This window comes from Pleurodeles waltl, chromosome 12 (assembly GCF_031143425.1).
Source record: "Pleurodeles waltl isolate 20211129_DDA chromosome 12, aPleWal1.hap1.20221129, whole genome shotgun sequence".
Taxonomy (NCBI): Eukaryota; Metazoa; Chordata; class Amphibia; order Caudata; family Salamandridae; genus Pleurodeles; species Pleurodeles waltl.
The window spans coordinates 657,391,840-657,418,722 of NC_090451.1; the positions used below are offsets into that span (position 1 = coordinate 657,391,840).

Sequence of the window (26,883 nt, forward strand, 5' to 3'; positions counted from 1 at the left end):
AGAGGTAGGTCGAGGTAGAGTTAGGTGAAGGTAGGCAGAGGGAGGTGGAGGGTAGCGGTAGATGGAGGGAGGTGGAGGTTGGGGTTGGTAGAGCCGAAGGGAGGTAGAGGCAGGTGTAGGTAGAGGCAGAGGCAGGTGTAGGTAGAGGCAGGTGTAGGTAGAGGCAGGTGTAGGTAGAGGCAGGTGGAGATAGAGGCAGGTGGAGATAGAGGGAGGTGGAGGTAGAAGCAGGTGAAGGTAGAAAAAAGTAGAGGTAGGTAGATGGAGGTAGGTGTAGGTAGAGGTAGGTGGATGTAAGTAGAGGCAGAGGTAGATGAAGGTATAAGTAGGTAGAGATAGAGGGAGGTGTAGGGAGGTAGAGGTAGGTGCAGGCGGAGAGGTGAAGGTAGGTGTAGCTAGAGGTAGGCAGATATAGGTGGAGATAAGGTAGGTGAAGGTAGGTAGAGATAGCTGTAGGTAGTTGTAGGTATAGACAGAGGTAGGTGTAGGTAGAGGTAGGTATGGGTAGAGGTAGGTGTGGATAGATGTAGGTATAGATAGAGTAGGTAGGTGGTGGTAGGTAGAGATCAATGAAGGTAAGTGCAGGTAGAGGTAGGTGTAGTGGAGGTAGGTGTAGGGAGATAGAGGTAGGTGTTGAGAAGTAAGGAACGTGGTGGATGTAGAGGTAGGTGTAGGTAGAGGTAGGTAGATGGAGGCAATGGGAGGTAGGTAGAGGCAGAGGTACCTGTAAGTAGAAGTAGGTAGAGATAGAGGGAGGTGTAGGGAGGAAGAGTTAGGTGTAGTTCGAGGTAGGTGTAGGTAGAGATAGGTGTAGGTGTAGGTAGAGGTAGGTGGAGGTAGGTAGAGAGAGGTGGCATTGGAGGTAGGAAGAGGTAAGTGTAGGTAGAGGTAGAAGTAGGTACAGGTAGATATAGGCAGAATAAGGTAGGTAGAGGAAGGTGTAGGTAAAGGGGTATGTAGGGGTGGGTGGGTGTAGACAGAGGTAGGTGGAGGGAGGTGGATGTAGGTAGAGGTAGGTGGAGCTAAGTGGAATTAGAGGTAGGAAGAGGTAAGTGTAGTTAGAGGTTAGATGGAGGTAGGTGGAGGGAGATAAAGGTCGGTGGAGGTGGAGGTAGAGGTATGTGTATGTAGAGGCAGAGGTAGATGAAGATGGAGGAAGGTAGAGGGAGATGTAGGTAGATGTAGATAGAGATAAATATCGGTAGAGGTAGGTGGAGATAGAGGTATGTGTATGTAGAGACAAAGGTAGGTGTAGTTAGAAGTAGGAGGAGGTTGAGGTAGGTAGGGGGAGGTAAGTGGTGGTAAGTAGAGGTAGGGGTCAGAGGTAGGTGGAGGAAAGCAGAGGTAATTAGAGGTAGAGATAGGTGGAGATGGTGGGAGGCAGAGGTCGGTACAGGGATGTGGAGGTAGGTGTAGGCAGAGGTAGTTGAAGATCGGGAAGGAGGAGTGCGTAGAGGTAGGTGGATGAGGTAGAGGTAGGTGTAGCTACAGGGAGGTAGGTGAAGCTGGAGGTAGGTGTAGTTAGGTGGAGGTAAAGGTAGGTGAAGGTTGAGATAGGAGTAGGTAGAGGTAGGTGTAGGGAGGCAGAGGTAGGTGTAGCTAAAGAAGGGTAGGTGAAGCTAGAGGTAGGTACAGGTAGAGGCAGAGGTAGGTGTAGTTAGAGGCAGAGGTAGGTGTAGTTAGAGATAGCTGGAGGTAGAGGTAGATGGAGGTCGGTGGAGATAGAGGTAAGTAGAGGTAGGTGGAGATAGAGGTAGGTAGAGGGAGTAGTAGGTAGACTTAGGTGGAGGTCGGTGGAGAGAGAGGTATGCAGAGGGAGTAGTAGGTAGATGTCGGTGGAGAGAGAGGTAGGTAGAGGTCGGTGTAGATAGAGGTAGGTAGAGGGAGATGGAGTTAGGTGGATGTAGAGGTGGGTGGGGTAGAGGTAGGTGAAGATTGGGAGGAGTAGGCAGAGGTAGGTGTAAGAAGGTGAAGGCAGGTGTAGCTAAAGGGAGGTGTAGGTGGGTGTAGATATAGCTAGGTGGAGGTATAGGTAGATAGAGGGATGTGGAGGTAGGTAAAGGTGGAGGTAGGTGGAGGCAAAGGTAGGTGTAGGGAGGTAGAGATATGTCTAGCTAAAGGGAGGGAGGTGAAGCTAGAGCTAGGTAGAGGCAGCGGTAGGTGTAGTTAGGCATAGGTAGAGGTAGCTGGAGGTAGGTGGAGGAAAGTAGAGGGAGGTATAGGTAGAAGTAGGTAGAGACAGGAGGAGGTGTGTGTAGATAGAGGTAGGTGGAGGTAGAGGTAGGTAGAAGTAGCTGGAGTTACGGGTAGGTGGGTGTAGAGATAGGTAGAGGCAGGTGGAGGTGGGCGGAGATAGAGGTAGGTGGAGGTTGAGGGAAGTAGAGGTATAAGTATGTAGAGGGTGTGGTAGGTGTAGGCAAAGGTAGGTGAATGTCTGGATAGGAGTAGGTAGAGGCAGGTGTAGGGAGGTACAGGTGGGTGTAGCTGAAGAGAGGTAGAGGTAGGTTGAGGTAGGTTGAGGTAGGTTGAGGTAGGTTGAGGTAGGTTGAGGTAGGTTGAGGTAGGTGGAGGTAGAGGTAGGTAAAGGCAGGTAGTGGAGGTAGGTTTAGATAGAGGTAGGTGAAGGTTGGGATAGGAGTAGGTCAAGGTAGGTGTAGGGAGGTAGAGGCAGGTTCAGCTAAAGGGAGGTAGGTGAAGCTAGAGGTAGGTAAGGAAGTAGAGGGGGTGTAGGTCGGTAGAGGTAGGGGGAGGTAGGTGCGGGCAAAGGTAGGTGGAGGTCTGGATAGGAGTAGGTAAAATTAGGTGGAGGTAGAGCTAAAGGGAGGTGGGTGAACGTAAAGGTAGGTTTACGTACATGTAGGTAGAGGCAGGTGTAGGGAGGTACAGGTGGGTGTAGCTAAAGAGAGGTAGAGGTAGGCGTAGGTGGAGGTAGAGGTAGGTAAAGGCAGGTAGTGGAGGTAGGTTTAGATAGAGGTAGGTGAAGGTTGGGATATGAGTAGGTCAAGGTAGGTGTAGGGAGGTAAAGGCAGGTTTAGCTAAAGGAAGGTAGGTGAAGCTAGAGGTAGGTAAGGAAGTAGAGGGGGTGTAGGTCGGTAGAGGTAGGGGGAGGTAGGTGTGGGCAAAGGTAGGTGGAGGTCTGGATAGGAGTAGGTAAAATTAGGTGGAGGTGGAGCTAAAGGGAGGTGTGTGAACGTAAAGGTAGGTTTACGTACATGTAGCTGGAGGTAGGTGTAGATAGAGGTAGGTGGGGTAGAGGTAGGTGAAGGTTGGGATAGGAGTATGCAGAGGTAACTGGGGTAGAGGTAGGTGAAGGGTGGATAGCAGTAGGTAGAGGTAGGTGTAGGGAGTTAGAGGGAGGTGTAACTAAAGGGAAGTAGGTGAAACTAGAGGTAGGTACAGGTAGAGGCAGATGTAGTTAGAGATAGGTGTAGTTAGTTGTAGGGAGGTGGAGGTAGAGGTAGAGGGAGGTAGGTAGAGGGATGTGAAGGTAGGCATAGGCGGAGTTATAGGTGAGTGAGGTATGCAGAGGTAGGTGAAGGTAGAGGTAATTAGGTGTAGTTGGAGGTCAGTGGAGGTAGAGGTAGGCGTAGATAGGGGTAGGTGTAGGTAGAGGTATGTATAGGTAGAGGTAGGTGGATATAGAGGTAGGTGGATATAGAGGTAGGTGGATATAGAGGTAGGTGGATATAGAGGTAGATGGATATAGAGGTAGGTTGAAGTAGAGGGAGGTAGAGGTCGCTAGAGGTAGGTGTGGGTAGAGGCAAGTGGAGGTGGATGTAGATAGAGGTGGAGGTGGAAGTAGATGGAGGTGGAAGTAGGCAGAGATAGAGGGGATGTAGGTAGGTGGAGGTGGATGTAGGCAGAGATAGAGGGGGTGTAGGTAAGTGGAGGTATAGGTAGAGATAGGTAGAGGTAGGTGGAATTGGAGGTAGGTAGAGGTAAGTGTAGGTAGAGGTAGGTGGAGGGAGAGAGGTGGGTGTAGGTTGAGGTAGGTATAGGTAGTACTAGGTGTAGGTACAGGTAGGTGTGTGTAGAGTTAGAGGTAGGTTGAGGTCTGAGTATGTAGAAGTAGAGGTAGGTGGAGGTAGAGGTACATGTAGGGAGGTAGGTGTAGATAAAGGGAGGTAGGTGAATATAGAGGTAGGTAGAGGCCGAGGTAGGTGTAGTTAGAGGTGGCTGGAGGTGGAGGTAGGTAAAGTTAGGTGGCGGAATAGGTAGATAAAGGTAAGCGGTGGAAGAGGGAGGTGGAGGTAGGTAGAGGCTGGTGGAGGCTGGTGTAGACAGAGGTAGGTTGAGAAATAGGAAGAGGTAGGTGGAAGTGAAGGGAGGTAGGGGAAGGTCAGGATAGGAGTAGGTCGAGGTAGGTGTAGGAAGGTGAAGGCAGCTGTAGGTAAAGGGAGGGAGGAAGCTAGAGGTAGGTAGAGGCAGAGATAGAGGTAGGTAGAGGTAGCTGGAGGTAGAGGTTGGTGGAGGGAGGGGAAGGTAGAGGCAAGTGGAGGTGGGTGTAGAGGTAGATGGAGGTGGGTGGAGGTCGGTGGAGGTAGAGGAATACAAAGATGTAGGTGGAGGTGGGTGGAGGGAGAGGTAGAAGAAGAGGTTGTTGTAGGCAGATATGTGTATGTAGAGGTAGGTGGTCGGGATAGGAGTAGGCAGCGGTAGGTGTAGGGAGGTAGAGTTAGATGTAGCTAGAGAGGTAGGTGAAGCTAGAGGTAGGCAGATGTAGGTACAGGTAGAGTTAGGTGTAGGTAGAGGTGGCTGGCGGTAGAGATAGGTGGAGGTAGAGGGAGGTGGAGGGGGCAGAGGGAGGTGGAGGTAGAGGGAGGCAGAGGTAGGTAGTGGGAGGTGGAGTTAGAGGGATGTAGATGTAGGGTGTAGATACAGGTAGGTGGAGTGAAGTGGGGGGAGGTAAGTAGAAGTAGGTGGAGGTAGAGGAAGAGGTAGGTGAAGGTATGCAGAGGGAGGTGGAGGTAGCAGTAGATGGAGTGAGGTGGAGGTAGAGGTTGGTGGAGCCGAAGGGAGGTAGAGGCAGGTGTAGGTAGAGGCAGGTGTAGGTAGAGGCAGGTGTAGGTAGAGGCAGGTGGAGGGAGGTGGAGGTAGAAGCAGGTGAAGGTAGAAGCAGGTGAAGGTAGAAAAAAGTAGAGGTAGGTAGAGGTAGATGGAGGTAGGTGGATGTAAGTAGAGGCAGAGGTAGATGACAGTATAAGTAGGTAGAGATAGAGGAAGGTGTACGGAGATAGAGGTAGGTGGAGAGAGGTAGAGGCAGGTGTAGGTAGAGCTAGGTGGAGGTAGGTACAGGTAGGTGTAGCTAGAGGTAGCCAGATATAGGTGTAGTCAGAGGTAGAAGTAGGTATGGGTAGAGGTAGGTGTGGATAGATGCAGGTAGAGGTAGATGTAGCCAGAGGTAGGTGGAGGTCGGGAAACAGGGAGAAGCACATAGGCAAGTGGAGCAGGTATGGGGGGGTGGGAGAAACACTCAGGCGAGAGACAGAGCACAGAGTGTGAGGGAAGAGAAGTAAACGAGGGAGACAGCTTGAAAACACAGGCCCTTGTGTGGACTGATTAACGCAAAACAAAATAAGTAGAGTTTGAAACGCAAGCAATGGGAGCAGAGATGACAGCCCATTAAAGAGGCAATGATCCATAGGAGGGCCATCCACAATACTGACAAGCTGGGACGTGAATAAGAAGCAGGCAAATGAGAGTGACAGGTAAGTCAACCAATGATAAGCCATGGGTGGACTCCAAGCCCTCTAGGCTCTTGGTAAGCCACAATATGCCTCTTAACAGACATCACATACACACTGTAGTACGTTTGATCTAAAAAAAAAAAAAAGGGGCGTGGCAACTAGCAATAAAGGAAAATAAAAGACCTTCAGAGAGAAGGGGAAGGTGTAGTTGCAAGAGGGTTTCAAACTGCATGCAAGTTTTAGACTGTACATTATTGACACACAACAACCTAGTGGAGTAAAATCAAGTGTCAGGCCTACCTGAAGCCTTAGCGCATTCATTTAACCAGAAACCAACAGCCCGTGAGTCACAGAATAAGTCAAAAAGAACCCGCTTCCTACTACCAGTGAGCATCATGCTAAAGTCCACATCCACACAGAGCAAATGTATGGTTTTTCATACACAGGCACCAATTGAGGTCACAAGGCAGAAACCGATGCTACGAAATTGTTCCAAGAGCAGTCGGAACCTCTAGGGCAGAGCACATTACACCTTCAAAATGATAAACTGCAAACTCTCATGTGCTGCAAGCTATTTGAGAATTCACATTTGCTATCGCCCCATTTTATGGAACGCACAGCTGTACCGTCGACTCACATGCCAACCATTACACTGTGTGTTAACTGTTGATATGTGTGCACTGCCTAGTTACTTTCAACATAGCACATACGCTCAAGTGCGCCTTAAATAGACAAAGACACACATAAATACAGAGCACAAAGACGTACTTCACAAAGCGTACCTTTAATAAACGGTGCTGGCAAACACACACATGCACGCACATGGATGTACATCACAAAAGGTGCCTTAAATAAACAGTACTGGTATAAGACCACACACACACATATGAATATGCAGGGAAAAAGTCCGCATCCAAATACTACTGTAATGTGCCTGTTACAAAATGACCTTAACAGGGCTTTGACTGACCTGTAAACTCGAGCACACTCCGTCGCTCCAGTACATCGCCGCATACAGCTCAGTGCTTAATTTGTGCTTGTTGTTTCCGGTGCTGAGCACCGGCACTTTTTTGTTTACAAATTAAGCACTGATTTTGGGGTACCTTACATCACCTTATGCACTGGTGTGGGCCACTTCCACAACCGACGCAGGCTGTCAATATATGCAGTTTCCCATGGATGCTGAATGGTCCATCTTCCATCAGTGACACTACTGGCTGCAGTTTGTAATTCTGCCACAAGGCGGTGATACCCCCTGCCTGGCGGATTTACCCCCGGCCTGGCGATGATACCCCCAGGCTGGCGGTGTTACCCCCAGGCTGGCGGTGTTATCGCCGGCCTGGCGGTGTTATCGCCGTGCTGGCAGAGTTACTGCCGGGCTGGAGATGATACCCCCTTCCTGGCGGTGTTACCGCCGGCCTGGCGGTGTTATCGCCGGGCTGGCGGTGTTACTGCCAGGCTGGAGATGATAACCCCTGCCTGGCGGTGTTATCGCCGCCCTGGCGGTGTTACCGCCGGCCTGGCGGTGTTATCGCCGGGCTGGCAGAGTTACTGCCGGGCTGGAGATGATACCCCCTTCCTGGCGGTGTTACCGCCGGCCTGGCGGTGTTACCGCCGGCCTGGCGGTGTTATCGCCGGGCTGGCGGTGTTACTGCCAGGCTGGAGATGATAACCCCTGCCTGGCGGTGTTATCGCCGCCCTGGCGGTGTTACAGCTGGCCTGGCGGTGTTACAGCCGGCCTGGCGATGATACCCCTTGCCTGGCGGACTCACCCCCTGCACCGCGGCTGGAGAGCCAGAAGAAAATGAGTTATATGAGGCAGAAATGGCAGCGTTTGTCCACCTTATGCTGCTAGGGGATTCTCATTAAATGAGGGAGAAGTGCTAGTGGCCAGAATATACAATAGACTTATTTTACTCTTGGATTAGATGCTGCAGATGCAGCAAGGTTATTCCCAACGTAGGTCAAGATAAAGGGGGTGATTCTGACTATGGCGGACGGCGGAGGCCGTCCGCCATAGTACCGCCGCCAAATGACCGCACTGCGGTCAAAAGACCGCGGCGGCCATTCAGACATTTCCTCTGGGCCGGCGGGCGCTCTCCAAGAGAGCGCCCGCCGGCCCAGAGGAAATGCCCCTGCAACGAGGACGCCGGCTCAGAATTGAGCCGGCGTAGTTGCAGGGGTGCGACGGGTGCAGTTGCACCCGTCGCGTATTTCAGTGTCTGCAAGGCAGACACTGAAATACTTAGCGGGGCCCTCTTACGGGGGCCCCTGCCGTGCCCATGCCATTGGCATGGGCACGGCAGGGGCCCCCAGGGGCCCCGCGGCACCCCCTACCGCCATCCTGTTCATGGCGGGTTTCCCGCCATGAACAGGATGGCGGTAGGGGCTGTCAGAATCCTCATGGCGGCGGAGCGCGCTCTGCCGCCATGAAGGATTCCCCCGAGCAGCGGTAAGTCGGCGGGAGCCCGGCGACTTGCCGCTTCTGACCGCGGCTGAACCGCCGCGGTCAGAATGCTCGTGGGAGCACCGCCAGCCTGTTGGCGGTGCTCCCGTGGTCGGTGGCCCTGGCGGCCACCGGCAGCCAGGGTCAGAATGACCCCCAAATTCTTCATCCCAATATGATCCATACATGTATATTGACGTGCCTTAACATATACTGTTCAGCCATTCTCCATAAGGGCCGTGGCAGCCTCGCTCACTGGAATGTGATAATGTAACCGAGGTGACCCTCTGTTATGATGAGAACGGTGGGGCGCTTTGATCCCTGTTGGCTGCACTGAAGGTCGCGCTGATAAACACTATCGGAAGTAATGAAACTCAAACATAGATCATATATGTTAAAAAGATATGCCAGCTTGGCAAAGTTGTGCGAGAGAACGACAATGTCAGTGGTTGGTTGTGAGTGAGGTTTGTATGAGGAAGACTGTGCAAGAGTGAGTGAGTGTGCGTGTAAGTTAGTGTGTGTCACTGTTATGAATCCAGACACACAAGATCCTAGCCAGTGTGTACTCTGCTTTCAACCATCTATATTTGTTGCGAGATGGAGAGTAAAGTTCCCTGCATTGAGCAAGCTCTCTTCCTGCTTCCCGTCGCCTTCTTTTGGCATTCACCCCATGCCTGGCGTATTCACCGCCTGCCTGGCGGGCTCACCCCCTGCTTGGTGCATTCACCCCATGCCTGGCGCATTCACCGCCTGCCTGGCCTGTCCCTGGTTGCATGAATATGCAGGGATAAAGTCCGCATCCAAATACTACTATAATGTTCCCCTTACAAAATTACCTTAACAGGGCTTAGACTGACCTGTAAACTCGAGCACACTCCGTCGCTCCAGTACATCGCCGCATATAGCTCAGTGCTTAATTTGTGCTTGTTGTTGCCGGTTCTGAGCACCGGCACTTTTTGTTTTACAAATTAAGCACTGGGCTAGATGTAGGTAGAGGGAGGTTTGAAGTAGGTGGAGGTAGCTGTAGGTAGGGGGAAGGAGAGATAGATATAGGGAGGTAGTGGTAGGTGGAGGTAGAAGGAGGTTGAGGTAGTTATAGGTGCAGGTAGAAGTAGGTGAAGGTGGAAGTAGGGACAGGTAGGTGAGGTAGTAGATGGAGGTAGGTAGAGGTAGGTGGATGTAAGTAGATGCAGAGGTAGATAAAGGTATACATAGGTAGAGAGAGGTGTAGGCAGCAGTAGATGGAGATAGGTACAGGTAGGTGTAGCTAGAGGTAGGCATATATAGGTGGAGGTAAGGTAGGCAAAGGTATGTAGAGATAGCTGTAGGTTGTTGTAGGTGTAGGTAGAGGGATGTGTGGATGGATGTAGGTAGAGGAGGTTGAAGCAGAGGTAGGTTTGAAGGAGATGGAGGTAGGTGGAGATGGCCAATGGAGGTAGGTGGAGGTAGAGAGAGGTGGCAGTAGGTAGAGGTAGGTTTGAAGGAGATGGAGGTAAGTGTAGATGGTCAGTGGAGGTAGAGGAAGGTAGAGGTAGGTCTAGCTAAAGGGAGTAGAGGTAGGTGTAGGTAGAAGTAGGATTAGGGGTATGTGGAGGTATAAATAGGTAGAGGCAGGTGGAGGTGGGTGTAGATAGAGGTAGGTAGAGGTATAGGTAGGGAGAGGGAAGTATAGGTCGGTAGAGGTAGGCGTAGGCAAAGGTAGATGGAGGTAAAGGTAGGTGGAGGTATGGATAGGAGTAGGTGAGGTAGGTGCAGGGAGGTTTACCTAAAGAGAGGTAGGTGAAGGTAGAGGTAGGTAGGAGTAGAGGTAGGAGGAGGGGGTGTGGATAGAGGTAGGTAGAGTTAGAGGGAGGTAGAGGTGTAGGTAGGTAGAGGGAGGTGTAGGTAGGTGTAGGTCGGTAGAGGTCAGTTGAGGTCGGTGCAGGCAAAGGTAAGTGGAGGTCTGGATAGGAGTAGGTAGAGGGAGGTGTAGCTAAAGGGAGGTCGGTGAAACTAGAGGTAGGCACAGGTAGAGGCAGGTAGATGTAGGTGTAGCTAGTGGTAGAGGGAGGAGAGGCAGAGGGAGGTTCAGGGATGGAGAGGTAGTTGTAGGTGGAGGTATAGGGAGGTGTAGGGAGGTAGGTGGAGGTAGAGGTGGGTGTAGGAGGTAGACAGGTGAAGGTAGAGGTAAGCAGGTGTAGGTAGAGGTCAGTGGAGGAAGGTAGTTGTAGGTAGAGGTTGGTGTAGGTAGAGGTGGGCAGAGAAAGGTAGGTAGATATAGAGGGAGATGGAGGTAGAGGTTTCTAGAGATAGGTGTAGGTAATGGCAAGTGGAGGTGGGTGTAGATAGAGGTAGGTGGAGCTAGAAGGAGGTGGCGGTAGATAGAAGTGGGTGGAGGTAGGGAACAGAGGGAGGTGGAGGTAGAAGTAGGCAGAGAGAGGGGGTGTAGGTAGGTAGAGGTATAGGTAGCGGTCAGTGGAGGTAGAGGTAGGTGGATGTAGGTAGAGGGGCAGAGGAGGTAGAGGGAAGTGGGTGTAGGTACGGGTAGGTGGAGAGAGAGAGGTAGGTGGAAGTAGAAGTAGGTGGAAGCAGAGGTAGGTGAAGGTAGGCAGAGGGAGGTGGAGGTAGCGGTAGATGGAGTGAGGTGGAGGTTGAGGTAGGTGTAGGTGGAGATGGAGGTAAGTAGAGGGAGGTGGAGGTAGAAGTAGGTGAGGTAGATGGAGGTAGAAGTAGTAGATGGATGTAGGTGTAGGTAGAGGTAGGTGGATGTAAGTAGATGCAGAGGTAGGTGAACGTAGGCAGAGGGAGGTGGAGGTAGCGGTAGATGGAGTAGGTAGAGGTTGGTGGCTGTAGGTAGAGGGTGGTGGAGGTGAAGGAAGGTGGAGGTAGAAGTAGGTGAAGATAGAGGTAATAGATGGAGGTAGGTGTAGGTAGAGGTAGGTGGATGTAAGTAGATGCAGAGGTAGATAAAGGTATAATTAAGTAGAGATAGAGGGAGGTGGAGGTAGGTGTAGGCAGAGGTAGGCAGATATAGGTGGAGGGAAGGGAGGTGAAGGTAGGTAGAGGTAGGTGGAGGTGGTGTAGAGGTAGGTATGGGTAGAGGTAGGTGTAGATAGAAGGTGGTAGAGGGTGGTGGAGGTAGAGGTAGGTTTGATGGAGGTAGGTGGAGATGGTCAGTGGAGGTAGTTAGAAGGTAGGTGTAGGTAGAGGTAGCTGTAAGTAGAGGTGGGGGATATGGGGGTAGGTAGAGGTAGGTGAAGGTAGCGGTAGATGGAGTGAGGTGGAGGTAGAGGTAGGTAGAGGGTGGTGAAGGGAGGTAGAAGCAGGTAGAGGTAGGTGGAGATGGAGGTAGCTGGAGTTAGGCGTTGGTGGAGGTAAAGATAGGTAAAGGCAGGTAGAGGTGGGCGGAGATAGAGGTAGGTGGAGGTTGAGGGAGGTAGGTAGAAGTATAGGTATGTAGAGGGAGAGGTAGGTGTAGGTCGGAAGAGGTAGGTGGAGGTCAGTGGAGGTAGCTTTAGGCAAAGGTAAGGGGGTAAAGGTCGGTGAATTGATAGGAGTAGGTAGAGGCAGGTGTAGGGAGGTAGGTGTAGCTAAAGAGAGGTAGAGGTAGGTAGCTGGAGGTAGAGATAGGTAAAGGCAGGTGGAGGTGGGTGTAGATAGAGGTAGTTGGAAGTAGAGGGAGGTGTAGGTCGGTAGAGGTAGGTGGAGGTGAAGCTAAAGGGAGGTAGGTGTAGGTAGAGGTAGCTGGAGGTAGGTGTAGATAAAGGTAGAGGTAGGTGGGGTAGAGGTAGGTGGAGGTTGGATAGCAGTAGGTAGAGGTAGGTAGAGGTAGGTGTAGGTAGGTGTAGGGAGGTAGAGGGAGGTGTAACTAAAGGGAAGTAGGTGAAACTAGAGTTAGGTACAGGTAGAGGCAGATGTAGTTAGAGATAGGTGTTAGTTGTAGGTAGAGAGGTAGAGTTAGGTAGAAGGATGTGAAGGTGGGCATAGGTGGTGTTATAGGTGGGTGTAGGAGGTATGCAGAGGTAGGTGAAGGTAGAGGTCAGTAGAGGTAGGTGGAAGAAGGTAGGCGTAGATAGGGGTAGGTGTAGGTAGAGGTGAGTGTAGGTTGAAGTAGAGGGAGGTGTAAGTAGATGGAGGTAGAGGTCGGTGTAGGTAGAGGCAAATGGAGGTGGAGGTAGAAGTAGGCAGAGATAAAGGGGGTGTAGGGAGGAAGAGGTAGGTGGGTATAGGTAGGTGTAGGTAGCGTCCAGTGTAGCTAGAGATAGGTAGAGGTAAGGGGTTGGAGGTAGAGGTTGGTGGAGGTATAGGTAGGTACAGGTAGGTTTGTGTAGAGTCAGAGGTAGGTAGAGGTTGGTTGAGGTCTGAGTATGTACAAGTAAAGGTAGGTGGAGGTAGAGGTACATGTAGGGAGGTAGAGGTGGATGTAGTTAGAGGTAACTGTAGGTAGAGGTAGGTGGAGGTGGGTGTAGATAAAGGTAGGTGGCGGTAGAGGTAGATGGAGATGGAGATAGGTGGAGGCAGTTGGAGGCGGGTGTAGATAGAGGTAGGTTGAGAAATAGGAAGAGGTAGGTGGAGTTAGAGGTAGGTGTAAGTGAAGGGAGGTAGGTCGAGGTAGGTGGAGGTCAGGATAGGAGTAGGTCAAGGTAGGTGTAGGGAAGTGAAGGCAGTTGTAGGTAAAGGGAGGTGAAGCTAGAGGTAGGTACAGGTAGAGGCACAGGTAGGAGTAGTTGGAGTTAGGTGTAGGTAGAGGTTGGTGGAGGGAGTTGGAGGTAGGGGCAAGTGGAGGTGGGTGTAGAGGTAGGTAGAGGTGGAGGTCGGTGGAGGTAGAGAAATTCAAAGAGGTAGGTGGAGTTAGAGGTAGGTGGAGGCAGGTGTAGCCAGAGGTAGGTGAAGGTCGGGATAGGAGTAGGTCGAGGTAGGTGTAGGGAGGTGGAGGCAGGTGTAGCTAAAGGGAGGTAGGTGAAGCTAGAGGTAGGTACAGGTAGAGGTAGGTGTAGTTAGATGTAGAGAGAGGTGGAGGTGGGTGTAGATAGAGGTAGGTAGACGTAGGTGTAGGTCAGTGGAGGTAGAGGTCAGTGGAGGTAAGAGTAGGTATAGGTGGGGAGGTAGAGGTAGATGGAGGAAGGTAGAAGGAGATATAGGTAGAGGTGGAGGTAGGGTTAGGTGGGGATGAGTGGAGGGAGGTAGAGATGAGTGGAGGTAGAGGTATGTGTATGTAGAGACAGAGGTAGGTGTAGTTAGGAGGGGCTGAGGTAGGTGGAGGAAAGCAGAGGTAGTTAGAGGTAGAGATAGGTGGAGGGAGGTAGAGTTCATTGGAGATAGTGTGAGGCCAAGGCAGGTAGAGGTTGGTAGAAGGATGTGGACGTAGGTGAAGCTAGAGGTAGGTAGAGGTAGATGTAGGTAGAGGGAGGTGGAGGTGGGTGTCGGTAGAGGTAGGTGGAAGTAGAGGGAAGTGAAGGTCAGGAAAGAAATAGGGAGAGGTAGGTGTAGAGAGGTAGAGATAGGTCTAGCTAAAGGGAAGCAGGTGTAGGTAGTGGTAGCTGGAGGTAGAGGTAGCTGGAGGGAAGTAGAGGGAGGTGTAGGTAGAGGGAGGTGGAGGTGGGTGTTGGTAGAGGTAGGTGGCAGTAGAGGGACGTGAAGGTTAGGAAAGAAGTAGGCAGAGGTAGGTGTTGAGAGGTAGAGATAGGTCTAGCTAAAGGGAAGCAGGTGTAGGTGTAGGTAGAGGCAGCTGGAGGTAGGGGTAGAGGTAGATGGAGGGAAGTAGAGGGAGGTGTAGGTAGAGGTAGGTAGAGACAAGTGGAGGTGGGTGTACTGTAGATAGAGGGAGGGAGGTGTAGGTAGAGGTAGGTGGATGTCAGTAGAGGGAGGTAGAGGTATAGGCAGGTAGAGGGAGGTGTAGATAGGTGTATGTCAGTAGAGGTAGGTGGAGGGAGGTGTAGGCAGAAGTAGGTGAAGCTCAGGATAGGAGTAGGTGGAGGGAGGTGGAGGCAGGTGTAGCTAAAGGGAAGTAGGTGAAGATAGAGGTAGGTAGAGGCAGAGGTAGGTGTAGTTAGATGTAGCTGGAAGTGGAGGTGGGTAGAGGTAGGTGTAGTTAGATGTAGCTGGAGGTAGGTAGAGGAAGGTTGAGGTAGGCAGAGCGAGGTGGAGGTAGGCAGAGGGAGTTGGAGCTAAAGTGAGGCAGGTGAAGCTAGAGCTAGGTACAGATTGGCAGAGGCATGTGTAGTTAGAGGTAGGTAGAGGTAGGTGGAGGTCGGTGGAGATAGGTGGACGCAGAGATAGATGTAGTTTGAGATAGGTGTAGTTAGAAGTAGGTGGGGTAGGGGTAGGCAGAGGTAGGTGGAGGTAGGAAGAGGGAGGTAGAGGTAGGCGTAGGGAGAGGTGGGTAGGGAGGTAGGTAGATGGAGGTAGACAGAGGTAGGTGTAGGTCTGTGGAGGTATAGGTGGGGAGGTAGGAGGAGGTAGATGGAGGAAGGTAGAGGGAGATATAGGTAGAAGGAGGTAGAGGTGGAGGTTGGTGAAAGTAGAGGTAGGTGGGGTGGAGAGAGGTAGAGATAGTGGAGGTAGAGGTATGTAGAGACAGAGGTATGTGTAGTTAGAAGTAGGAGGGGCTGAGGTAGGTGGAGGAAAGTAGAGGTAGAGATAGGTGGAGGGAGGTAGAGTTAGGTGGAGATAGTGGGAGGCCGAGGCATGTTGAGGTTGGTAGAAGGATGTGGGGGTAGGTGTAGGTAAAGGTAGCTGAAGGTCAGCAAAGGAGTGGGTAGAGGTAGGTGTAAGGAGGTAGAGGTAGTTGAAGCTAGAGGTAGGTAGAGACAGAGGTAGGTGTAGGTAAAGGGAGTTGTAGGTGGAGGCAAAGGTAGGTGTAGACAAAGGCAGAGGTAGAGGGAGGTGGAGTTAGGTGGAGGTAGAGGTAGGTGGAGGTCTGGATAGGATTAGGTCAGGGTAGGTGTAGGGTGGCGGAGGCAGATGTAGCTAAAGGGATGTAGGTGAAGCTAGAGGTAGGTAGAGGCAGAGGGAGCTGTAGGTAGAGGGAGGTGAAGGTCAGGATGGGAGTAGGTTGAGGTAGGTGTAGGGAGGTAGAGATAGGTCTAGCTAAAGGGAAGTAGGTGTAGGTAGAGGTAGCTGAAGTGGGGTAGAGGCAGGTAGAGGGAAGTGTAGGTAGAGGTAGGTAGAGACAGGTGGAGGTGGGTGTGGATAGAGGTAGGTAGAGACAGGTGGAGGCTGGTGTAGCTAAAGGGAGGTAGGTGAATCTAGAGGTAGGTACAGGTAAAGGCAGAGGCAGGTGTAGTTAGATGTAGCTGGAGGTAGAGGGAGGTGGAGGTGGGTGTAGGTAGAGGTAGGTGTAGATAGAGGTAGAGGTAGGTGGAGGTTGGTGGAGGTAAAGGTAGCTGAAGGTCTGGATAGGAGTAGGTAGAGGTAGGTGCAGGGACTTAGAGGGAGATGTAGCTAAAGAGAGGTAGGTGAAGGTGGAGGTAGAGATAGGTGTAGCTAGGTGTAGCCAGAGGTAGGTGGAGGTAGAGGTAGGGGAAGGTCGGGATAGAACTAGGTCGAGGTAGGTGTAGCTAAAGGGAGGTAGGTAAATGTAGAGGTAGGTAGGGGTAGGTGGAGTTAATGTAGCTGAATGTAGAGTTAGGTAGAGGGAGGTGGAGGTATAGATAGGTGTAGGTGGTTTTAGGTATAGACAGAGGTGGGTGTAGGTATGGGTAGAGGCAGAGGTCGGTGTGGATAGATGTAGGTAGAGGGATGTGGAGGTAGGGGAAGTAGGTAGAGGTCAGTGGAGGTAGAGGTAGGTGGAGGGAGGTAGGTGTAGGGAGAGGTAAGTAGGTGCAGGTAGAGGTAGGTAGGTTGTAGAGGGAGGTGTAGGTAGAGGTCGCTAGAGGTAGGCATAGGTAGAGGCAAATGTAGGTGGGTGTAGATAGAGGTAGATGGAGCTAGAGGGAGGTGAAGGTAGATAGAGGTGGGGGAAGCAGAGGGAGGGTAGAGGCAGAGGTAGGTGTAAGTAGAAATAGGCAGAGATAGAAGGGGTGTAGGGAGATAGATGTAGGTAGGTAGGTAGGTGGAGGTATAGGTCAGTGGAGGTAGAAGTTGATAGAGGTGGATGTAGGTAGGTGGAGGTAGAGGAAGGTCTAGGCAGAGATGGGGGAGGTAGTGGAAGGCAGAGGTTGGTGGGTGTAGGTAGAGGTAAGAGGAGTGAGAGGGGGCAGAGGGAGGTAGAGGGAGGTGGAGGTAGATAGGTGGAGGGAAGTGGATGTAGGGTGTAGGTACGGGTAGGTCAAGAGAGAGGTAGGTGGAGGTAGAGGTAGGTGAAGGTAGGCAGAGGGAGTTGGAGGTAGCGGTAGATGGAGTGAGGTAGAGGTAGGTCGAGGGTGGAGGTGAAGTGAGGTAGAGGCAGCTGTAGGTAGAGGTAGGTAGAAGTAGGTGAAGGTAGAGGTAGAGGCAGTAGATGGAGTTAGGTAGAGGTAGGTGGATGTAAGTAGAGGAAGAGGTAGGTGAAGGTATAAATAGGCAGAGATAGGTGGAGAGAGGTGGAGGTACGTAGAGAAAGAGGTGTAGATAGAGGGAGGTAGGTGTAGGTGGAGGTAGGTGAAGGTAGGTGTAGCCAGAGGTAGGTGAAGGTAGGGATAGGAGTAGGTCAAGGTAGGTGTAGGGAGGTGGAGATAGGTGTAGCTAAAAGGAGGTCGGTGAAGGTAGAGACAGAGGTAGGTGTAGGCAGAAGTATGTGTAGGTAGTGGTAGGTGGAGGTGAGTGTAGATAGAGGTAGGTGGAGCTGGAGGTAGGTAGAGGGAGGTGGAGGTAGGCAGAGTGAGGTGGAGGTAGCAGTAGGTGGAGGTAGAGGTTGGTGGAGATGGAGGTAGGTAGAAGTAGGTGAAGGGAGAGGTAGGTGAGGTACAGGTAGTAGATGGAGGTAGGTATAGGTAGAGGCAGAGCTAGGTGTAGGTAGAGGTAGATGAAGGTATAAGTAGGTAGAAAGGGAGGTGGAGGGAGATGGAGGGAGGTAGAGGTAGGTGTAGGCACAGGTAGGTGTAGCCGGAGGTAGGCAGATATAGGTGGCGATAAGGTAGGTGAAGGTAGATAGATGTAGGTGGTTGTAGGTATAGATAGGGGTAGATATGGGTAGAGGTAGGTGTGGACAGATGTAGGTAGAGGAAGGAAGAGGTCGAGAGAGGAGGCAGTAGGTAGAGGTAAGTAGAGGGAGGTGGAGGTAGAGGTAGGAGGAGGAAGGTAGACGTAGGTTTGAAGGAGATGGCGGTAGGTGGAGATGGTCAGTGGAGGTAGGTGGAGATGGAGGTAGAGGTAGGTGAAGGTAGGCAGAGGGAGGTAGCGGTAGATGGAGTGAGGTAGAGGTTGGTGGAGGTAGGTAGAGGGTGGTGGAAGTGAAGGGAGGTAGAGGCAGGTGGAGGTAGAGGTAGAGGTAGGTGTAGGTAGAGGTAAGTGAAGGTAGGCAGAGGGAGGAGGTAGCAGTAGATGGGGTGAAGGTAGAGGTAGGTGTAGGTAGAAGTAGGTGATGGTAGACGCAGGGAGAGGTAGGTGACGTAGAGGTAGTAGATGGAGGAAGGTGTAGGTAGAAGTAGGTGGATGTAAGTAGATGCAAAGGTAGATGAAGGTATAATTAGGTAGAGTTAGAGGGAGGTGTAGGGAGGTAGAGGTGGAGATAGGTGTAGGCAGAGGTAGGTACGGGTAGGTGTAGCTGGAGGTAGGCAGAAATAGGTGAAGGGATGGCAGGTGAAGGTAGGTGGAGGTGGTTGTAGGTATATTGGTAGGTGTAGGTAGAGGTAGGTATGGGTAGAGGCAGAGGTAGGTGTAGGTGTAGATAGAAGGTAGAGGGAGGTAGAGGAAGGTAGAGGTAGGTGGAAGCAGAGGTAGAGGTAGGTTTGAAGGAGATGGAGGTAGCTGGAGATGGCCAGTTGAGGTAGGGGGAGGTAGCTGTAGGTAGGGGGAAGGAGAGATAGATGTAGGTAGAGGTAGGTGTTGGTAGCAGTAGGTAGTGGTAGTTGTAGGTGGAGGTAGTTATAGGTGCAGGTAGAGGTAGAAGTAGGTATAGGTAGAGTAAGAGGTAGGTAGAGGAAGGTGTTGGTAGGTGTAGCCAGAGGTAGGTGGAGGAAGAAGTAGCTGAAGGTCGGGATGGGAGTAGGTCGAGATAGGTGGAGGGAGGTGGAGGCAGGTGTAGCTGGAGGTAGGTAGGTGTAGCTGGAGGTAGGTAGAGGCAGAGGTAGGTGTAGCTGGATGTAGAGGTAGGTAGATGGAGGTGGAGGTAGAGGTAGGTGGAGGTCAGTGGCGGTAGGTGGAGGTAAAGATAGGTGGAGGTTTGGATAGGAGTAGGTAGAGGTAGATGTAGGGAGGTAGAGGGAGGTGAAGGTAGAGGTAGGTGAAGGTAGGTGGAGGTTGGTGTAGATAGAGGTAGATGGAGGTAGGTAGAGGGAGGTAGGTTTAGGGAGGTAGAGGGAGGTGTGGCTAAAGGGAGGTAGGTGAAACTAGAGGTAGTTACAGGTAAGGGCAGAGGTAGGTGTAGTTAGTGGTAGAGGTAGGTAGAGGGAGGTGGAGGTTTGTTGAGGTAGTTGTAGGTGGAAGTAGTTGAAGGTAGAGATGGGTGTAAGTGGTAGGCAGAGGTAGGTGAAGGTAGAGGTAAGTAGGCAGAGGTCAGTGGAGGTAAAGGGGGCAGAGGGAGGTAGAAAGAGGTAGGTGGAGGTAGAGGTAGGTGAAGGTAGGCAGAGGGAGATGAAGATAGCAGTTGGTGGAGGTAGGTAGAGGGTGGCGGAGGTGAAGGTAGGTAGAGGGTGGTAGAGGTAGAGGTAGGAGGAGGTAGAAGCAGGTGAAGGTAGAGGTAGGTGAGGTAGAGGTAATGAGGTAGATGGAGGTAGGTGTAGGTAGAGGCAGCAGTAGGTGGATGTAAGTAGAGGCAGAGGTAAATGAAGGTATGAGTAGGTAGAGAGGGATATGTAGGGAGGTAGAGGTAGAGGTAGGTGTAGGCAGAGGCAGGTGGAGGTAGGTACAGGTAGGTGTAGCTAGAGGTAGGTAGATATTGGTAGGCAGATATAGGTGGCAGTAAGTTAGGTGAAGGTAGGTAGAGATGAGTGTAGGTGGTTGTAGGTATAGACAGAGGTAGATAGAAGTAGGTATGGGTAGAGGCAGGTGTGGATAGATGTAGGTAGAGGGAGGTGGAAGCAGAGGTAAAGGTAGGTTTGAAGGAGATGGAGGTAAGTGGAGATGGTCAGTGGAGGTAGAGGTAGGTCTAGCTAAAGGGAGTAGAGGTAGGTGTAGGTAGAGGTAGGATTAGAGGTATGTGGAGGTAGAAATAGGTAGAGGCAGGTGGAAGTGAGTGTAGATAGAGGTAGGTGGAGGTATAGCTAGGAAGAGGGAAGTGTAGGTCAGTAGAGGTAGGTGGAGGTAGGTGGAGGCAAAGGTAGGTGGAGGTAAAAGGTAGGTGGAGGTATGGATAGGAGTAGGTAGAGGTAGGTGCAGGGAGGTAGAGGGAGGTGTAACTAAAGAGAGGTAGATGAAGGCAGAGGTAGGTAGGAGTAGAGGGAGGTAGAGATAGGTCGAGGTAGGTGGAGGTGGGTGTGAAGAGGTAGGTGGAGGTGTAGGTAGAGGGAGGTGTAGGTCGGCAGATGAAGTAGGTGAAGGTAGAGGTGGGTGTAGGAGGTGGACAGGAAGGTGAAGGTAGAGGTAAGTAGGTGTAGGTAGAGGTCAGTGGAGGAAGGTAGTTGTAGGTAGAGGTAGGCGTAGATAGGGGTTGGTGTAGGCAGAGGTGGGTAGAGGTAAGTAGGTGTAGGTAGAGGTAGGCATAGATAGGGGTTGATGTAGGCAGAGGTGGGTAGAGGTAGGTAGCGGTAGGTAGATACAGTGGTAGGTGTAGGTAATGGCAAGTGGCGGTGGGTGTAGATAGAGGTAGGTGGAGCTAGAGGGAGGTGGAGGTAGATAGAAGTAGGGGGAGGGAGGTGGAGGTAGAAGAAGGCAGAGAGAGGGGGTGTACAGAGGTGTAGGTACGTGTAGATAGCGGTCGGTGGAGGTGGATGTAGTTAGGTGTAGGTAGAGGAAGGTGGAGGTAGAGATAGGTAGAGGTAGGGGGAGGTAGAGGGGTCAGAGGAGGTGGAGGGAAGTGGATGTAGGGTGTAGGTACGGGTAGGAGGAGAGAGAGAGAGAGGTAGATGGAAGTAAGTAGAAGTAGGTGGAAGCAGAGGTAGGTGAAGGTAGGCAGAGGGAGGTGGAGGTGGCGGTAGATAGAGTGAAGTGGAGGTAGAGGTAGGTGGAGATGGAGGTAGGGAGGTGGAGGTAGAAGTAGGTGAGGTAGATGGAGGTATAAGTAGTAGATGGAGGTAGGTGTAGGCAGAGGTAGGTGGATGTAAGAAAGTGCAGAGGTAGATGAAGGTATAATTAGGTAGAGCTAGAGGGAGGTGTAGGGAGGTAGAGGTAGTTGGAGATGGAGGTAAGTAGAGGTAGGTGAAGGTAGGCAGAGGGAGGTGGAGTAAGCGGTTGATGGAGTGACATGGAAGTAGAGGTAGGTGGCGGTAGGTAGAGGGTGGTGGAGGGGAAAGGAGGTAGAGGCAGCTGTAGGTAGAGGCAGGTGGAGGTGGGAGGTAGGTGGCGGTAGAAGTAGGTGAAGGTTGGTAGAGGTAGTAGATGGAGGTAGGTGTAGGTAGAGGTAGGTGGATGTAAGTAGATGCAGAGGTAGATAAAGGTATACTTAGGGAGGTGGAGGTAGGTGTAGGCAGAGGTAGGTGTAGCTAGAGGTAGGCAGATATAGGTAGAGGTAAGGTAGGTGAAGGTAGGTAGAGATAGGTGTAGGTGGTTGTAGGTATAGCGGTAGATGTAGGTATCGGTAGAGGTAGGTGTAGATAGAAGAAGGTAGAGGGAGATGGCGGTAGCTGTAGGTAGGGGGAAGGAGAGAAAGATGTCCGGAGGTAGAGGTAGGTAGGGGTATGTAGTGGTAGTTGTAGAGGGAGATGGAGGTAGGTGTAGGTAGAGGTAGGTGGAAATACAGGTAAGGTAGGTATAGGTAGAGTAAGAGGTAGGTAGAGGAAGGTGTAGGTAGAGGTAGGTGGAGATAGAGGGAGGTGGAGATATGAAGAGGTAGATGGAAGTATAGGTAGGTAGGTGTAAATAGAGGTAGGTGGAGATAGAGGGAGGTGAAGGTCGGGATAGGAGTAGGTTGAGGTAGTTGTAGGGAGGTCAAAGAAGGTGTAGCTAAAGGGAGGGAGGTAAGTGAAGCTAGAGGCAGAGGTAGGTGTAGTTAGAGGTAGCTGGGGTGGGGTAGAGTTAGGAAGAGGTAGGTGGAGGTATAAGTAGGTAGAGGTAGGTGGAGGTATAGGTAGGTAGAGGGAGGTGGTGGTCCTTAGAGGTAGGTGCAGGTAGGTGCAGGCAAAGGTAGGTGGAGGTAAAGGTAGGTGGATGTCTGGATAGACAGAGGTAGGTGGAGGTAGAGGTAGGCAGAGGGAGGTGGTGGTCATTAGAGGTAGGTGGAGGTAGGTGCAGGGAGGTAGAGGGAGGTGTAGCTAAAGAGAGGTAGGTGAAGGTAGAGGTAGGTAGGGGTAGAGGTAGATAGAGGCGGGTGTAGATAGAGGTAGGTGGAGTTAGAGGGCGGTGGAGGTAGGTAGAGGTAGGTGGAGGTCTGGATAGAAGTAGGTGTAGGGAGATAGAGGGAGGTGTAGCTAAAAGGAGGTAGGTATAGGTAGAGGCAGAGGTAGGTGTAGTTAGTGGTAGAGGTAGGTGTTGGTATAGGTAGGTGTAGGGAGGTAGTTGAAGGTAGAGGTGGGTGTAGGAGGTAGACAGAGGTAGGTGAAGGTACAGGTCAGTGGAGGTACAGGTCAGTGGAGGTGGAGGGAGGTAGAAGAAGGTAGGTGTAGGTAGAGGTAGGCGTAAATAGGGGTTGGTGGAGGAAGAGGTAGGTATAGGTAGTGGTAGGTAGCTGGGGGTAGGTGGATATAGAGGTAGGTTGAAGTAGAGGGTGGTGCAAGTAGATGGATGTAGAGGTCGTAGAGGTAGGTGGGCTAGAGAGAGAGAGCTAGAGGGAAGTGGAGGTAGAAGTAGGCAGAGACGGGGGTAGGTAAGTGGAGGTATAGGTAGGTAGTGGTCAGTGGAGGTAGAGGTAGGTGGGGTGGATGTAGGTAAGTGGAGGTAGAGATAGGTTGGTTGAATTGGAGGTAGGTAGAGGTAAGTGGAGGTAGAGTTAAGTGGAGGGAGGGGTAGGTGGAAGTAGAGGTAGGTATAGGCAGAATAAGAGGTTGGTAGAGGAAGGTGTAGGTAAAGGTAGGTCTGGGTATATGTAGATAGAGGTGTTAATAGGGTAGATAGGTGGAAGTAGAGGTAGGTGGAGATAGAGGTATGAGGGGGTAGGGGAGGTAGGTAGAGGTCAGTGGAGGTATAGGCAGGTGGCGGGAGGTAGGTGGAAGTAGAGGAATGGAAGGTAGAGGTAGATATAGGTAGTGCTAGGTGTAGGCAGAGGGAGTTGTGTGTAGAGGTAGGTTGAGGTCTGAGTATGTACAGGTAGAGGTAGGTGGAGGCAGAGGTAGGAGAAGGTCAGGATAGGAGTAGGTAGAGGTACGTGTAAGGAGATAGAGGTAGGTGACGAAAGAGGTAGGTAGAGGCCAAGGTCGGTGTAGTTAGAGGTAGAGGTAGGTGGAGGTGGTGTAGATAAAGGCAGGTGGCAGTAGGTACAGGTAGAGGGCAGTGGGGGTAGGTAGAACTAGGTGGAGGTATGGGTAGGTAGGTGGAGGTTGGAGGAGATGAGGTGGGTGTAGATAGAGGTAGGTGGAGCTAGAGGTAAGTGGAAATATAGGTAGGTAGTGGGGTGTGGAGATAGGTGGATGTAGGTAGGTAGGTAGGTGGAGGTAGGTTGAGAAATAGGAAAAGATAGGTGGGGTTAGAGGAAGATGGAGGTGAAGGGAGCTAAAGGTAGGTGTAGTTAGAGGTAGAGTTCGGGATAGGAGTAGGTCAAGGTAGGTGTATGGAGGTGGAGGTAGGTGTAGCTAAAGGGAGGTAGGTAAAGGTAGGTGTAGTTAGTGGTAGGTGTAGGTAGAGGTAGCTAGAGGTACGTGTAAGTAGAGGGAGGTTGAGGAATACAAAGAGGTAGGTGGAGTTAGAGGTAGGTGGAGGGAGGTAGGTAGAGGCAGAGGTTGCTGTAGGCAGAGGTATGTGTAGGTAGAGGTAGGTTTTCGGGATAGGAGTAGGCGGAGGTAGGTGGAGGGAGGTAGAGGTTGGTGAAGCTAGAGGTAGGCAGAGGTAGATGTAGTGGAAGTGTAGATAGAGGTGGCTGGAGGTAGAGGTAGTTTCAGGCAGATGTAGGTAGGTGTAGGTAGAGGTCAGTGGAGGTAGAGGGAGGTGGAGGGAAGAGGATTTAGGGTGTAGGTACGGGTAGGTGGAGGTAGAGGTAGGTAGAGATAAGTAGAAGTAGGTGGAGGTAGAGGTAGGTGAAGGTAGGCAGAGGGAGGGGGAGGTAGCAGGAGGTGGAGGTAGGTGGAGGGTGGTGGAGGTGAAGGGAGGTAGAGGCAGGTGTAGGTAGAGGTGGAGATAGAGGTAGGTGGAGGTGGAGGTAGATGGAGGCAGGTGTAGATAGAGGCAGAGGCAGGTGAAGGGCGGTGTAGGTAGAGGGAGGTGGATGTAAGAAGAGGCAGAGATAGGGGGAAATTATAAGTAGGTAGAGATAGAGGGAGGTGTAGGGAGGTAGATGGGGTATAGGTAGGTGGAGGTACAGGTAGAGGTAGATATAGGTAAAGTACGAGGTAGTTAGAAGGTGTAGGTAAGTGTAGGTAAAAGTAGGTGTGTGTAGGTAGGGTAGATCAGTGGAGGTAGGGAAAGGTAAGTGGAGGTATATGTGTAAGTAGAAGTAGGTGGAAGTGAAGGGATGTAGGTGGAGGGGGTAGAGGGAGGTGTAGGTAGATGGATGTAGTGGTGGGTGGAGGTTGTTGAAAGTAGAGGTAGGTGAGGGTCAGTGGCGGTTGCAATAGGTGGAGGCAGAGGTAGGTGTAGTTAGATATAGGTGTAGTTGGAAGTAGGTGGAGGTTGGGGTATGTGGAGGTAGGTAGGGATAGGTGGAGGTACGTGGGGGGTAGGGGTGGGTAGAGGTACCGGTAGGCAAAAGTAGGTGCAGGGAGGTATGGGTAGGTGGAGGTAGACAGGTGGAGGTAGACGTAAGTGGAGATAGAGGTAGGTAGGTGTAGGTATGGGTAGGTGTAGGTAGAGGTAGGTGTGTAGAGTCTGAGGTTGGTAGAGGTAGGTGTAAGTATAGGTAGGTAAAGGTAGGTGTAGTTAGATGTAGGTGAGTGGAGGAAGGTGTAGGTATTTATCAGTGGAGGTAGGCAGAGGTAGGAGTAGGTAGAGGTTGGTGGAGGTCAGTGGAGGTGGAGCTAAGTGGAGGTATAAGTAGGTGGAGGTGGAGCGAGGCAGAGGTAGGTGTAGTTAGAGGTGAGTGAAGATGGGGTAGCTAGGTGTAGGTACAAGTAGAGGTAGGTGTAGGTAGAGGTAGGTGGAGGCAGAGGGAGGTAGAGGTCAGTAGAGGTAGGTATAGTTAGAGGCAGGTGTTGGTAGAGGTAGGTGTAGGTAGAGGTATGTAAAGATAGAGGTAGGTAGAGGTTGAGATAGGTTGAGGTAGGCAGAGGGAAGTGGAGGTAGAGGTAGGTGTGGGTTTAGGTAGAGGTAGGGAGGTGTAGGGATATAGAGGGAAGTGTAGGTAGAGGTAAGACTAGATGGAGGGGGTAGGTTTAGGTAGCGAAAGGTAGTGGTAGGTGTAGGGAGGTAGGTATAGGTAGAGGGAGGTAAAGGTGTAGGTAAAGGGAGGAAAGTAGAGGTAGGTGGAGGTAAAGGGAGGTACAGGTAGATGTAGGAAGAGGACATAACACCACGGAGCGTTAAGCAAAAGAAATAAAACAAGACACCAAAGAAACAGTGACGAGAAACAGCAACATGCCCAAACAACATACCGCAGTGGGAAGTAAAAGAAATAAAAAAAAGGAGTACCTTCTGTGTGGTAGCCAGAAAGGAAGGACTCTGGCCAGTGTCCAATGGGAAGTGACTGGAAGGAGTACTTGGTCCAGAGGCAACGCGATGGCAAGAACGACGAAGTAGGCAGCAGGAAGTGAAGCAGGACAGAGTGCAGACTAAACGCTGGCCAATCAGAAGCACGTAAATCAAAGCAACATGTACTAAGCCAATGGTAAGTTCAGGCGAGTAAGGGGCTATGCCTAAGCACCTTTTAAGGTTTTTTTATTTATTTACAATAGATTTTGCAAGCATAACAATGGCTGCTTTTCTGACAACTTTGATGTAATTCCGTCCGATGTGAGCGTCAAATTCTTGGGGAACATTTTGTGAAGATTCTTCAAGTGGCGCAAAAGATAAAGGCAAGTAAAAAATGCATTTTCTATAGAAACTAGGCGATAAGTAGGACTAGTAGGTAATATAAAAAGATACATACACATACGTCCACACACCAAAAATATTGTTAGGTGCAGTTATACTTTGGTTTAGTGATTCGCCTTGAGATTCAAGAATCTGGAAAACAATCAATCTGTGACAGGCTTGGGATTCACAGACCACCCACAACCCTGAATACAAAATGTTCTTCCTTTGCATGTTGTGTCACTTTTTCCAGGTGCAGGTGTCACTGCACACATCCTAGAATGAATACTTCAACAACATTTTCAATTGTGTTCTATCAAATTGCCCAGCTTTGAGAATTAACTGGTTATCTCCAATTCTGCATTGGACGAGTGGAAAACATGCTCTCTGGTCCAAAGAGAGTCCTTTATTTTTCAATTTTTGATTGACGGATTTAGCAATAGGGGACCCAGCTCGTCTTATTTCTATACATTTTCCAATCTCATATAAGCTCAAGTTTTTGGCAGTTTTGCAGAAACGAATTTTAATGAAACAAAAAAAAAGAGAAGGATTTTGACCACTTTGTTTCGCCTCCATGTTTTATGAAAATCCATCCAGCGAATTTTGCAGTAATTGCGACAGGACTCACCCCCCTCCACACCCTCCCTCTCACAGGAAATGACAATGAACAGGGTGCTCAACACTCTTGGGCCAACCACATACCTTTGTCTCCTTTGACCGGTCTTCTGGAAGTTCTCCAGGATGAAGTAAATGTGAATTGATCTAACCAGTTTTGTCAAACACCACAAAAGTTATTAAAGATATATCTGTAGAGCTGCTAATGCATACTCTTTAATGGCTCTTTTTCTCTACATACATATTTTTGCACACATTCAGGTATGTGTATGTATCCGCATATATACCCAGCTCTGCAGTTATATAGCTATAGATAGACATAACTCAGTGTCTCGATTAGCTATGGTTGAGATGGTGATGGAAAACATTTAGGGGGTTATTACAACTTTGGAGGAGGTGTTAATCCGTCCCAAAAGTGACGGTAAAGTGACGGATATACCACCAGCCGTATTACGAGTCCATACATCCTATGGAACTCGTAATACAGCTGGTGGTATATTGGTCACATTTGGGACGGATTAACACCTCCTCCAAAGTTGTAATAACCCCCTTAATCCCATGCATAGCAGAGGTGCCATTGGCCCTAATGCAAGCAATGATATCTCCTTAACGCCCTGGTCTGTGGTAGTAGAAAAGAGACACAGTTCTGCCACAGTGGGTCCCTTTCACCCCTGGCCTCCATTTCCACTGTAACTGTAACACTTACTATAGGCCCTGTTTTAATTTGCTAATAACTTTGGCGTCAACTGACAAATCAACATATGTGGCAGACTTTAGCCCATGCTAAATGGTCCATTTTAATTTTCATGCAGGTTTATAAAGGGAGAT

General features: G+C 50.8%; 1 protein-coding gene across 4 annotated transcripts in view; it reads right to left on the reverse strand.

Moving 5' to 3' along the window:
• Positions 1 to 26,883, reverse strand: part of DCST2 (DC-STAMP domain containing 2) — a 169,225-nt gene that overhangs the window by 4,068 nt on the left and 138,274 nt on the right. The window lies entirely within an intron of this gene.